General features: G+C 41.4%; 1 protein-coding gene across 1 annotated transcript in view; it reads left to right on the top strand.

Annotated features, from left to right (window-relative positions):
* Window positions 1–10895, top strand: part of LOC119416882 — a 54371-nt gene continuing 43476 nt past the window's right edge. The window contains exon 1 of the mRNA XM_037684072.1: window positions 1–125. The gene's annotated coding sequence lies outside the window, so the exon portion shown is untranslated. The remainder of the gene's footprint in view (window positions 126–10895) is intronic.

Genomic DNA, 10895 nt, shown 5'->3' on the forward strand with positions numbered 1-10895 from the left:
CGTGTCGGCAGGCTGTGAGGGAGAGGCCGGAGCGCTCCGGAGGATGAGCGCGAGGATCCGGGCGCGCTGTCCCAGGGGAACCCATCAGGAGAGCTGGCCGTGAGGATGCTGCTCTAACTCACCGAGTGAGCGCGCACACACACACACGCGCGCGCGCGCACACACAGCTCCCATCTGCAGCCTCCGACACGAGGACATCACATCCAGGTGACATGTGGACAGCTCGGAGCGCAGCGGCGCATCGATCTGCTCTCCAGTCTCCGAGTTGGTCATTAGGATGCAGGCGCGCGCGCATCGTGGGCTTTAATGTCATGAGGGAGTCAGTCAGCGGGGGGGTGTTGTTTGTTCTTTAAAGTTTTGATTAGAGTGAGCATGTTGCCCTCTGCAGACACAGGCTAATTAAGAAAAGCCTCTGTAAGAAGTGTGTGTGTGTGTGTGTGTGTGTGTGTGTGTGGGGGGGGGGGGGGGGGTCTCCTTTTCATTAATCCAATCGGTGACCGGAGGGCGTGGGTTGCTGCTGCACGAGAAGAGGAAGACACCATGCTTCATCATCACCCGCTGATGAAGACGTGGAAAGAGCTGCCCATGCGTGTCTGTCTGTTAGCAAAATATCTCATGAATCACTGGACGGATGTGACTGAATCTCCCAGAACACGATTATCGGACGAGCAGCTCCAAACCTTTAACAGTCAATCCAATCCAAGATGGCTGCCACAGCCAGCTGATCTAGGAAACACACACAAAAAATGGCTTTAACTCAAATCGCACAGCTCAAATTTGTTGTTGAGATGGCAACAAACAACAGAGTCCTCCCCAACATTACACAAGATATTTACTGAAGTATATATTTTTTTACCATTGTTGTCAACGCTGTTTGCCTGTTAGCAAAATATCACAAAGCACTGGACTGATTTGAAATAACTTCTCATGAATTAATGACCACGTGCATCTGATTACAGTTTGAAACCACCCCTATTCAAGATGGCCACCGCAGCTAATCACGAGTGGACACAAAATGGATAATTCAGTGCATTTCCCAGATACTGGGCTCAAACTTCGTGTGGTAGTAGCTGACGGTCATCGTCAACGCATGCTCTGAGCACTATCTGTTGCACATCTTTGCTTAACAACTGCTGGAGCCAACACAGTCTGTTAGCAAAATATCTCATGACCCTTTGGACGATTTTAATGAAAACTTCACATCTGGATTTACTTGTAGAGCTGCGTGGTGTTTGGAGTCAAATCAAACTAAGACTCAGAACAAACAAACCTTAGTGTTTAACATCGTTTCAGTGATGTTACACAACTTCTTGGTGACATTGGGGATGATTCTTTAAAAACTTGTTGTCGGGCTTTAGTTTGACACGATCGCCCTCAGACTCTGTGATTTTCTCACCTGGACTGCAGCTAAATGTGTGGCTGTCAGAGGAACTCCTACATCAGGACCACTGCATGCAGATGAATGAAACCCACTCCATTACTATGCCTCAACACTCCCCACGTCTCCTCTGTGTGTGTGTAGCTCATCTCATTACACTCATTGTGTTAACTTAAGCAGTATAGGGTCACCCCTGAGGCCCATTCGCCTGCCTCATTGAGGAGTGATGGCCTGAATTACAGCACACTTATATATGAGACGACTTTCAGCTCGCACGTCACGTTCACCTCTAAAGCATCGTGCATCTTTCTTTGTTTTATCACGCGCCACCGACTGGAAAAGGCAGATGATTCAGTTTTTGTCCATGAATGTGTGTCTGAGTGAATTATTTCATGAACCACAGGACAGATTTGAGTAAAACTGGCAAAAATAACTATTAGCTCGAGCTAGAGCTGTTTAACTCTTGGAGTCAACCTGATTCAACATGGCTGCCACAAGCAGTTGAGCTAAAAGAAAACACTAAATGTACTATAACTTTGTCAGTTTTACAGATATTGAGGTAAAATTTGGTGTGGCAGTAGCTGAGCATCATCCACAATACATACTTTAAGCCAGGGGTCTGCAACCTGCGGCTCTGGAGCCACATGCGGCTGTTTGGTCCCTCCGCAGCCGCTCTATGAAGCTTTGACCAAAACTGACATAAAACTGAATTTTATAGGACGTTCTAAAAAAGTTAAGTCTGGTCCTCTGGACATTCAAATAACAAAATAAAGCAAAACAACAACAAATGTAGAAACTTTTCGTCTTTCATCCGAAAGACTTCTTCAGTCGGATGAAAGACGAAACGTTTCTACTTAATTTTTGTTTGTTTTGTTTTTTGAATGTCCAGAGGATCAGACTTAACTTTTTTAGATTTTTTTTTTACCTGGATTATTGAACATGCATCAGGATATTTATATGAGGTTATACCCACAATAACAAAAAAAGACTTGTTTTAGCAGTTTTCCTGTCTTTTCCTTTGCAAATATGTATATATATATATATATATATATATATATATATATATATATATATTACAAGAATCCAGTCTTCTGTGATGGACTTGCAACCTGGATATGGACACCAGTGACTCCTGCAACCCGAAAAGGAAGAACTGAGTAAAGATAATGGATGATGGATGGATGGATGAATGGATGGATGGATGGGTGGAATCCAGTTTTTTGTTTTGTCTCAAAACATAAAAACATCAATAAATGTTAACAATCATTGGATGTTTTTAGTTTTATAATTTCACTCTACTGGCCAGAATAGCTCCCTTTAACAACAAGAAGTGGCCCATGGGCCACCACTTGATAATGACAGTGGTAGCAGTTTTTGCGGCTCTGGCCACGTTTCATTTAGTGAACGAAGGGGCAGAAATGGTTGTTTTGATCAGAAAGGTTGCAGACCCCTGCTTTAAGCTCTCTTTGCTTGAACTTTTAGCATTGACTGCTGGAGTCAACACAGTTCGTTTGTTTTCATACTCCAGCTTACGACGCATTTCTCAACACCGGGAGATCGTGGTCTAAAACTCTGGCATCAAAGGCAGCAGATTCCCTTGAGCAATGCTTGGGCTTCAATTCTTTGCCGTGCTTGACTCGTATGAGGTTCCCTCCGCTCACCATGAGTGCATTACTCACGCTTATCTCTTCAAATCTTCAATTTTGTCATGGAGCTCCTAATTTTCAGTGAATCCCGGGCAATTATGTTTGCAGCCTGCCCACGCACACTTTCAAAAACTTCACGAGAATTACCCCGTGCAGCCTTGTTTTGGTGCTTTTCTCGCCAGAGGTTTTCAGTATTCTCACTGGGTAGATGTTAAACCTTGAGCACGGTGGACTCCAAACTGTCTGTGACTGAGCACTGTAAGAAAACCTTTCTGTTCTGAGGGTGACGGACAGTCAGGGAACAGTTCCTGCTGCCTGATGCACCCAAGGCGACAGGACCCGAGCGCTCCCTCCCTCCCTCCCTCCTCCTCTCATCCAGCCTCCATCCCATCGTCATCATCTTCCCTTGCTTCAGCTTACAGAGATGGAAAAATGCACTCCCTCTGGTTCCCTTCTGCACCGAGGCCTCTGCGCTCTCTCTGTCATCCTGTCGAGCAGAAAAGCGGAAGTATCTGGAATAAACATCAACATATTATGGCCAGAGTACGTCGACATGCGCTCTTGGATTTCAGAATGAATGAACTATAGTAGATGTTTGATTTTAGACGTCAAAAATGGTCTGAAATGTGACTGATTTATAGATTTATACCTGAACGTGAAGGAGAAATGAGATATTTGTCAATAGACGTGTGGATAGCGTCTCACATCCAGCTCTGTTGCTACTTTCACGTTCAGGCTGGTGGAAAAAAGGAATTTTAGATTTGGCTTGTAAATCAAGCTGGGGTTTCTGGTCCATTTAGAGATATTTGTGTCAAACGTGCACAGTTTGACCTAAAAAAAAAAAAAAGAAGAAGCCCTCATAAGTGCAAAAAGATCAATGAAAACGTGGCATAGACCAGTGGTTCTAAAACAACTAAGCAACTAAAACATGCAGGATGGTGTTCCTCAGGGACCAGGGTTGGGAACCTAAGGTTCAACAGCAACATTCTTTTCTTTTCGTGTATGTAAAAACATTTCGATGATGCCAACCATCTCTGTTTGCAGCTGTTTCTCATGCTGGGCTTTAACGACATCAGCTGCTCATCCCAACACGATTCTAAGAGTTTGATTTGTTTCAGGGAGCGTCTCTCATTAAATTCAAACACACCAGCGTCCCTCAGAGCGTGGGATGTTTTAGGTCCAATCAAGAACCTCACACAATGAAACAGAGGAGGAAGTGTGATAGATATGAGCAAAAAGGTGGCAGCTTTATGCAAGATTAGTGATCTGAAAAGTCAAAAATGGCTAAATATGCTAATTCATTAAGAAGGAGCTTTCTTAAAAGATTACAATTTATGCTGCTTGGAAACCAACAATTCAAGCAAAGACTTTGTGCAAGCCATTAATGCTTCAAGTATGTGTTGGAGATTACTGTTAGCTTTTACCACACCAAACTTTAGCTCAATATCTGTACAACTGGCTGTGTTGTAGCCATTTAGGTGTTGGATAAGCTTGGTTATCTGTAACAGCCATCTTGAATTGGATTGACTCCAAAAGTCAAACATGTATCTGTGCTTAAGCCATAATTATTTTCTGAGAGATTTGTTAAAATCAGTCAAGTGGTTCATTAGATATTGTGCTAACAGACGAACAAGGTTGACCGCAACAGATAATGCCAAAGTTTTAAACAATGAACTTAAGCAATCTGTTAATGCTCAGAAAATGTGTTTGTGGGGGACTCTCTGCTACCACCACACCAAATATTAGCTTAGCATCTGTAAAAATGACTGAGCTATAGCCATTTTTGTGTTTGCTAAAGTTGATAAGTGTGGCGGTCATCTTGGATTGGATCGACACAAAAAGCCAACCAGTTGAAGATGTACATCCAAAGATTATTTACTGAAAGTTTTGTTACAATGCGGTGTGTGGTTCATTAGATATTTTGCTAACAGACAGACAAATGTCTGCAGACACACATTATTGGCCACCTTTCATGGCAGTGGGGAATAATCATTCATCACTAGAGGAATAAAAGGTCAACTAAGTTTTAAGACAGCCTAATTGAAGGTATTGTACTGATGATGTCAGAGTTTTACTTTTTAGTTTAAACCCCTGCACACGTGAAGTGACGGACCTGCATTAGACAAACCAGTCTTTGTATTGTTTGAACTGACTGTTATGAGTTTTGGGTTGTCCCTAAGTGCTTCACGATGAGCAAACCTTGTGAAATTTGAAACGTTACCAGAAGCGCAGCTGAATTGTTCAAACAGCTCGTGAGCCAATCAGAACCTGAGAACAAAAACATCATTTTCTGTTCGGCAGAACCACGTTTTCAAACTAACACCACACTCAGATAACTCCCGCCCTGCACACGCTCATTTTTCTCACATAATCATTCCCACATACTCATTTAGATTACCATACAAACGCAATCATAGTGCTCCCCTCCATGCACATCTCCATTGTCTGCACATGCTCAGACGTTTTGCCAATTTCATTCACTTCCTCACACAATCACACTTTAAAAAAAAAAAAAAAAAGTAATTCCATCGCAGCTCATTCTGAGCTTGGAGGATGTCCGTCACTGTCTGTGGCCTTTGCTTGTTTATCAAAGGTGCAGAAATGTGACGTGATCGCAAAGTAAATGGCCCGTAAATCCTCAGTGTGTGTACGTGCTCATCAGCTGTGTGGGGAGTAGCTCAGGGAGCGCCCTGGGTGGAGGCGGCCGATTGGCCAGCCAGACGGACAGATGTGACCCGGACTGGACTGGGGGGCGCGGGGCTGACTTCCAGTGTCGGTGTCTGTGACCAGAAGAGACAGAAAATCAGCTGAAGGATAAGACATGCCTGCAGTGTTGAAAATGAAGACAAAAGACACATACCGTATTTTTCGGACTATAAGGCGCATTAAGCAAAACAAACTGTCGGATAAGTCAAACTTTATTCAACTCATTCACAATAATTCTCAACATTGTTCCGTTGTAGCATAAAATCGGTTTGAGGTCAGTCATCACAACCAGATTTACAGAAGTCCCTCGCTACTTCACAGAATCGCTATATTGAAGATTTTCAAAGTAAGATTGGACATGGCACAACTGGCTGACTGATGGATGAGCCACGGGTTGTTTATTTAAAATAAATCATTTTAAATGATTTTGCACCATGTGTGAAGCCCACAAGTGCAGAGGAAAGCTCCGTCCTGCAGCCGATCAGCTGATTTCCTTCTCTACCACTCATTTACCACTTTGAATTTTAAGTTGGAAGACAAACGTGGATCTGTGCATCTGGACAGCAAAGGGTTAACCCTTCACAAAGCTGCAGCAGGAGAAATGTTTCCTTCAACCTACTTAAAATTCAAAGTGTGTCACATCGTAAAAATCATCATAATCACAAAATATAAACGTGTTAAAAGTTATTTTTAATTATTTTAGAATGTCTATGTTCAGTTGTTGAAGTGTAATTGATCAAGAAGTACATTTCTGTTCCGTGCTGCAGAGCTGAAGCTGCGTGACATCACTTTGATGTCCTGCTTCTCTTCTCTTCTCTTTCTCTTCTCTTTCTCTTCTCTTCTCTTTCTCTTCTCTTCTCTACAATTTAAATTTGAATATTGTAACATTTTAAATCAACAATCCATGCTAATTGTTGATTTAAAATGTTACAACATTTAAATTTAAATTGTTTAATTAAGGAGGGAGATTGGGAGTAACAGGTGATGAGTGTGATTGCAGCCTGGCACATGTCATGACAAAGTTTACTGAACTTGAACTTGAACTAATGTATCCCTACTTCACGGGTTTTCACTTATCGCGGGGGCGTGGTCCCAAACGCCCGCGATAAACGAGGGACTACTATAATGCATAAGACACACCGGATTATAAAGCTCACTGTCAATTTTTGAGAAAATTAAAGTATTTTAAGTGTGCCTTATAGTCTGAAAAGTACTGTAAAAATGAAAGATATTTAGAGGGAGATATACATTCCTTCAAAGAAAGTTAGGCCTGTGATTTAACACTTTAGGCTCCTTCCTGTGTCACGTGTCCAGATGTGCATTCCTCCCTCCTCCTCTGGACGTTTACTATCTGCTGTCTCACTGTGCAAGGCTCTGCCGATTGCTCGCCATGACAGCAAGAGAGCTGTAATTCATAACTATTGATTCATGTCTCAGCAGGATTCCAGCATGATGCCCCTGAACACACCTCTTGTATATACAGCAGCCAGCGCAGTAAATAAAGTCTAGAGAAGACGGTGCTCTGCACAGTAATGCTGCTCTGTCTCCATGTGGTCTGTTTGTGAAGCGCTCATCGTGCAACAACGTGAGAGGATCTGCTCGCTCTGAACATCCCTGCTTTGTTGTTGCATGCAAAGCTCCACATGCTCTGCTTCTGCGCAGCCTGGCACTTTAGTTTTTCCTCTGCGTGAAGGCGAAGCCACAAACTTTTTGTCTGCACACTGACCCCACCGGTGTTTGAACACAAAGTACAACAAACCAAAAAAATATGTGTTGCATGCATCTGAGCAGTGAAGCTTCAGCATATAAAACATATAACAAAAATATTGTTTCAGTACAGACAACATGTCATTTATTTTGGTCGTCATTATTTAAACCAGATGACTGTAAAAATATAAGGGAACAGTAAAAATGTAGTTTTCCTTTTTTTAAGGATCACAGAAATGACACTGTTCAGAAAATAAGAACATAATCTGTATGGGGTACAAATTCAGCTGCAACACTTACTGTATTAAAAAAGGCCTAGTGTTTTTTAAAGGTTGCGTATCACCCACCACCTTTCATGCCAAAGTTTAAACTAAAATTACAATGTGTTGAGAAAAGACAGAGTTGTAGTGAAACCTGAAAGAACAACATTGTAATATGTGATAAAACATTGTTCTGTTCAGTCTACTGATATTGCGAGACATCATGTTCAGAGAGTGTTGTGGATGATCAGCTGCTACACGACGTCATATTTTAGCTTAATATTTCTAGCTACTACAGTTTGTGGATATCTTAAATTGGTTTGTCTCCAAAACATAAACAGTTGTAGATGTACAGTAGAGATGCACGATATTATCGGCATGGTATCGGTATTGGCTGATATTAGCGCTAAAGTTAAATATCGGACATTCCATCAGAAAAACTCACGCTATAAAAGGCTTCTGTTTTAAGTGAATTTTTAATTTGAAACTGTCAAGTATATCTATTAATGCACTACTACTTGTGCGCTTTTTACTTGTCGCTTGTGAACAGGTTGAGTTTAGATTTGTGAAATTTTACAAACTTGCACTGTTCGAGTGTTGTCATTGTGTTAGAGTAAATGTCATGAATAAATTTGACATTAAACATAATCCAAGTTGAAGTGTTACATCATTTTCAGTCCTCTTTTTTTGGCATCTGCATTTGGTAGCAGGTCAAAATGACAAAGACCATGCAGAATAATGTAGTATTTTAATTACACAGCGGAGAAAGATATATAGTCTCTGTAAGTAGGTCTAGGAAAAAAAACATTGGTATCGATTATCGGCCAAATAAGTTTTAGCATATCGGCATATCGTGCATCCCTAATATACAGCCTTTTCTTACTCTTTGAAAGTTTTATTAAAATGTTTCTGGTGGTTTATGGGATGGTAACAGACACACACATACATGCAGGCATGGCAAAACATTATCTCTCAACTTCACCTTCATGGAAAAAGCCACTTCACATGAGGACACGTTCACTGTCATTCTGCTGGACCTGAGTTATCTGTGATGACATCTGTGTCGTTCTCCACCGTGTAGAGCAGAGGTGGGCAACATTTTTTTCCAAAGGGCCACATCACGACGTTCAAAGTAATCAAAGGGCTGCATGGAGAACTGGAAAATACATTTTCTTTATGACAGATGATCTAGAAGACATTTTCAGACTTTGTCTTATTGTAGCATAGTTAGCATGCTTTATAAAACTTGTCTTTACAACATCCTTTAGGAACATACGTGAACTGGCTCTTGTGACATTATATTATACTCGTGAGCTTAACATGTTATACAGGTTAACGGAAATATGCAAAACTAACTCATATATTTGTATTTCGAAGTCTTTAAGGTTTCAGTCTAGTTCTGGAAACACGACTTACAAATATATTTTTTTATTGTTTTGTTTTTTTGCATAAGATGTTTAATTTAAAATTCCTCAAGTCTCATTGATAAATTGCTGTTTATTTTTTATTTTGATCAAACTTTTTATTTTTTTTAAACTAAGGATATTGGGGGCCTGAAAGAGATTGTCCAAGTGCCACTTTTGGCCCTCGGGCCTTAATGTTGCCCATGTCAGATCTAGAGTGAAAGTTAGTATTTTAGGAATGAAACAAACTTTATTTTAAAATATTAGCTGAATAAAACTTGATTCGCCCCGCCCTTTTCAGGCCTGGGATTAAACGACACTGAATTCATGTCACCATCAGTTTTCTGCTGTTTTCTTGCTGACACGCTTTTCTCCTGTCTCAAAAACAAACAAACAAACAAAAGCCTCACATCTGCAGCTCAGCAAGCATATTTTTGTTTTTCATACTTCCACTATGAGTTTGTCACTCACTGTGGGGTGGAGAAGCCCTTCCACACACAAACAACAACAACAACAAAAGTTTAATTCGTACAAACACAGGGAACCATCGGGATCTCATTAGCCAGAATTGGGTTCTCCTCTCATCTGCACTTCTTTGTGTTTTTGTCACATCTGCATTCTGCACATTGAAGAAAAACACTGCGCTCTTTGCTTCAAGACGAGAATACGTCATCAAACCACTGCTCCGCTGCAGGGTGTCAAACTGGTACTTTGCAGGCTGCAGGTTTTTGCAGACATTGCTTAACACTTCCACTGGTGGACTTATTATCAATCTGTCAGGATGTCACAGTTCAGAGCAGTAACTCCTGGCAGCAACAAGCACACACACACACACACACACACACACACACACACACACACATGGTTAGTCACCGACCTGTCGAGCCAACATGGAAATAATTTAATGCAATAAAGATAGACTGCTGGATTGCAACGCTTCTGTAGGAACATATTTCAGCAGGAAATACAACTAAAATGTAGGACCTCGTGAAGAATGTAAATAAAACACAATGCAAGGATTTGCATCACAGTTTTGTTTTTATGTTTATGTCTCTTCCTGTTAGAGATGGTGGAAGCAGTGTGTGTGCGTTGGTGGATGAGTTAACCTTCGCCACAGTTATCCACCCATCGATTCCTCTGACAGTCATGCAGGTGTTGCTGATGCAAGATCAGCCTCTGCACTCAGAGATGACAGATTTTATTTATATTTATTAGGATGCCTCTGCGCTGCGCTCACAGAGGACGTGTCCCACCTGTCTCACTGCCTCGGGCTTGAGACAGAGGCACGGGCGGATGTCAGATCTGCCTTGGCATGATGAGAATAATAAGTTTCATTCGGCTGCTCCCTTCGTCAGGGGCCGCCACAGCAAGCCAACTTGCATAAAATATTTGGTTATAGTTTTACGCTGGATGCCCATTCTGATGCAACATGGGCTCGAACCCGCAACCTCAGTGGTACAAGACCATGGCACTGACCACTAGGCTACTGCAACCCATCGGAATAATGCACCTCTGACAGCATCCACCTCAAATTGCAGCCTTAAATGGCTTGCTGCCATGAAAATCAGGTGATCATTCAATTATGTGTGTTTGTTAGCAAAATATCTCTTGAACCAGTGGACAGATTTTAAATGAACCCTTGAAAAGGAATACAGTAGTCCCTCGTTTATTGTGGGGGATCCATACCCTGAAGCCCTGCAAAAGTGAAAAACTGTGAAGTAGGAATAGTAGTACAAGTAGTAAGTAGCAGTTTATTATATATATATATATATATATATATATATATATATATATA

The sequence above is a fragment of the Nematolebias whitei genome, chromosome 11, assembly GCF_014905685.2.
Source record: "Nematolebias whitei isolate Nwh7 chromosome 11, NemWhi1, whole genome shotgun sequence".
NCBI lineage: Eukaryota > Metazoa > Chordata > Actinopteri > Cyprinodontiformes > Rivulidae > Nematolebias > Nematolebias whitei.